At 32.6% G+C, this 3876-nt stretch overlaps 1 long non-coding RNA gene across 1 annotated transcript; it reads left to right on the top strand.

The window, feature by feature from the left end:
• The first annotated feature begins 611 nt into the window (after positions 1-611).
• Positions 612-2342, top strand: LOC139856007 (uncharacterized). Its single transcript, XR_011761638.1, has 3 exons — positions 612-902; positions 1015-1093; positions 2060-2342. It is a non-coding gene; the product is annotated as an uncharacterized lncRNA (long non-coding RNA).
• The last annotated feature ends 1534 nt before the right edge of the window (positions 2343-3876 follow it).

The following is a 3876-nucleotide window of genomic DNA, read 5'->3' on the forward strand; positions in this document are numbered from 1 at the left end:
AGGGGTCATATTTTACCTTTGTCTCATGATCTCAATTAACTTTGTGATCTTTATCATCACAGCCCCAAGTAGAACAAATCGGTTGGTGCATATAGTGTAGATCGGTTAAAAAAGACATTGTTTTGTAGGCTCAAATCGGCTAGTGATTATAGTGTAGATTTATGTCTGTACCCTTTTACATACAACAAGTATTTGCTTTGTATGTGTTGGTCTCCTTTCAACCTCAAAACAAACAGAGCTAGGTAGACTGAGAGATGGTTGTTTATTGTAGTCTGCATCTGATGATAAATCGCTTCTCTATTGTGGCTCATAAATTTATAAACTACTCGTAATACATAAATGAAAGGAATTTTAGTACGTACTCTCAAAACTTATAAAGAGCTGCATCTTATAAAAAATCCATTCTCTTTTGTGGCTCATAAATTTGAATTTATAAACTAATACAAAATGAAAGTAATTTACGAGTACTCATAAAACTTTTAAGGATAAAGGATTTTTTCGTACCAGAGTATTTGTTTTTTCTGAAAATAAGTAAAATATTGACTTCTAGGAAATATGTAATATGAATGGAACAAATGATTATAAGTTTATAAGTAGGTGTTAAACTAAACTAAAATGAAAGGAATATAGGAGTACTCCTAAAACTTATAAGGATCTTTTGTACCGGAATTTTTGTCATTATGATGTCATCTAATGTATATATCCATTTTAAAAACATACTCTGTTATTTGCTATATAATATGTTTTCATAACATATTACTAAAGATAGTGCTAGCCTAGGCGGCCTTTGTAAGTAATTTTGTATGTTTTTGTTAGTGAAATTATCGTTTCTTTTCCTGAATTGTGTCTTCCATCTGTTGAAATGCAGGTTTAGAGTTTTGCTGTTTGTAAATTGCTCTCAGGTATTGTTCTGCATCTTCATTATCTGGTTTGCTTTTTTGGTGTTTTTTCATTGTTTTATTAATTGTTGGCTGTAAAACACATTTAATCTGGTGTTTTTTCATTGTTTGCCAGTCGCACAGTTGGGCTAAAAAGACAGCAACGTGTGCACACACTCAAGGTGTTCGATGTAATGTCAATGACAATGTTTGAGGTATGTTATGTAGAAGACTTTTAATATCATATAATAAATATGCTTATTTAGAAAAAAAACGTTACTCAAGTAAAAGAATTGGGAGATGGTTCCAAAAGAGTTGCAATTTTATTTTAAATTTGACCATTTTATATTAATTAAATGAGCATGATTTGTAAAGAACCATTGTCTATGTATTATTCAACTGACTTACTGAGTTAGTTCTTATCTGTTTAATTCAACTTTCTTTCTCAGATTTCCCTCTTGTTATTGTGATACTAGTAAATATTATTCTTCACATTTCGTAACTTCTTGTTATTGCAGCCATGGCTGATTAATCCTCTTGCCACATTTGTAAACAGATATGAGCCTCCTTTATAAGCTTTTTAAAGTAAATTATTTGTGATTAGGCTAACAAAGTTTTGATTGTTAGTTAGAGAATATCAATAGAATGATAACAGACTAGTTTTATGTGTTAAACTGAAGACAGAAATAAGCATTGCATAAACCTCAGCAGATATTTTCAGTGTTTAGTTGTCAGTTGTCCCTGATTATTACTGCTTAAACCAACAGGTAGATTTAGTAAATATTTTCATTAGTGTTTAAAGCATTCTTCTTATTTGAAGTTATAAAATGAAAAAGAAGGTAAAATTCTTTAAAATTGGAGCTGAAAAGAACGTGTTGTAGATCTTTCTTTTCATATGAGGACACTGTGATGGCTTCAGTTAAACCTATGAAACTGTTTTTGTTTCATTGGTTAAAGTTGGTTATTTTTGTTGTGTATTGTACATTGGACTGCCTGTATATTTGTGTGAGGGGAATTAATTAAACAAGATATGTTTTGGCATTTGGGGTAAAAATTACATGGGCGGACCAAATAAGGGCTATGAAGGAGTTAATGAGTTGTTGATATATGCCGGACAGTTGGGAATTGGAATGCAGTTAATTTGAACCTGTTTTTATTTTCTAGTTTATAATTTGTTACAGTATTCAGGTATTTGATATGTGTATCTGCACAAAAAACATTTAAGATACTACTCCAAGTTATGAAGTTGTTTCCTGAGATGAGATGTCCAAGTAAATGAACGTTCAATGAAGTCGATAACGAAAATGAAGATTGAGGTAAACAAGTGAATAGATTGGACTGCTTCGTTGTTGGCCTGGAGGGTTATGTCTTTCGAGATCGATTGGCGATATGGACATTGTCACAGACTGATTTATAAGTATATGATTGATTAAAAAACATGAGTAACTCAGTAACCTACTCTAATCCTGATACTGTATATTCTAATTCATGAGTATCTCAAACTAATAATTTTATTGCCAAAGTATTGTTGCTTTATGACTTGAACACAGAACCACTTTTCATGAGTTATCAATTAGTCATTTGGGAAGTAGTAAAGTCCCAAACAGTCAAACAAGTTTTTTTTTTTTTTTTTTTTTTTTTTTTTTTTTTTTTTGGCGGAAAAAGAAAATATTATATTGAGAAACTTTTTCATCCAATAGATGAAAAAGAAGAGGCAACAACAGATGCCATTACAAAACATACACCTTGAGGGCCACTAAACAAATTGCTAAACAAACAAAAGCATTTACCTACAAAGACATCCCAGAAAATTGAACAAACAAACACACAAGAGTCAAGACACAACACATCACTAAATAACAGAATTGGATTTGAAGACCAAATGAAAAATTGGAAAGTGAAACCCACCCATGCATTTGAACACCATAAAGCCTTTAACTTGAAAGTTCTTACCATTGTCGTCATTTAAACCCAACCAAATCGACATGCTCGATTAGACTTCATCACTAGACACCATTGCGTTAAAGTCCTCTAGAACACAAATCGGACCCAACTAATTGATCGTGAATGAAAATACTATGCACTTTGTTGGCCCCAGACAAAAGTTTATAAAGAACGTCAACTTTCATTGAGATAAAGTCAAGGATCGTCAATATCACGATTGAACATAACCAGTAGACAATCAATCTACATGTATCATCCGTCCAAAGTGAAACTAAGCCTCCAGACCTACCCACAGCCCCAACTTGAACCCCATTGAATCGAAAATATGGAAAGATATAGAAAGTCAAGGATGGTCACCATCGCATGAAAAGTTATGGTAGTAAATGGAGGTATCCTTTAAGACAAATGTTGTTGATCAGCCAAAAAATGTTGCAAGATATTTTGACAACTTTACCTACTATGCGCCCTCGTGATTTATTGTCAAGGCCCCGAATGTTCCAAGAAGCCACCGTCATTCTTTTTTTCTTTTTTTTTTAAGGATTCTAAACCGTTGCCCTCGATACCATCCATAAGTTCACTGAATTTCTGTTAATCAACTTTTTGTTTAACTTTTTTGGAAACATTGGAATTGCTACATCTCTTACTAATATTCACGTTCTTAGAATGAACATAAGCTGCGTCAAGAACGAGTTCGACATTGATTTCAAAAAGCATTGAAGAAGCATAAATTTCGTCACTTAAGTTTAGCTTTAGTTTTATTTAGTTTAACAGAACTTTTGTGAGTCGCAGATTGTATTTTGGGTTTCCTTATCGCTTTATCCTTTTGAATATATTTTTTTTTTAACAAGAGAACATGAGGCCCGACAATTTTTGCCCTCGCAATTCTCATAAGGAAAGCAGGCTGTAGAGTTTTTAGTGAATAATTCATTTGGAGTGGAGAGGATGTAGCTTGTGAATGAACATGGTCTGTTTTGAAATGTCAGGTTGTGAAGTAAAAGGTGTTGACATATCTTTTTGCTTTGGAATGGTAGAAGTACTACTAGGTGATGAGGGA

This window comes from Rutidosis leptorrhynchoides, chromosome 6, assembly GCF_046630445.1.
Source record: "Rutidosis leptorrhynchoides isolate AG116_Rl617_1_P2 chromosome 6, CSIRO_AGI_Rlap_v1, whole genome shotgun sequence".
Lineage (NCBI taxonomy): Eukaryota > Viridiplantae > Streptophyta > Magnoliopsida > Asterales > Asteraceae > Rutidosis > Rutidosis leptorrhynchoides.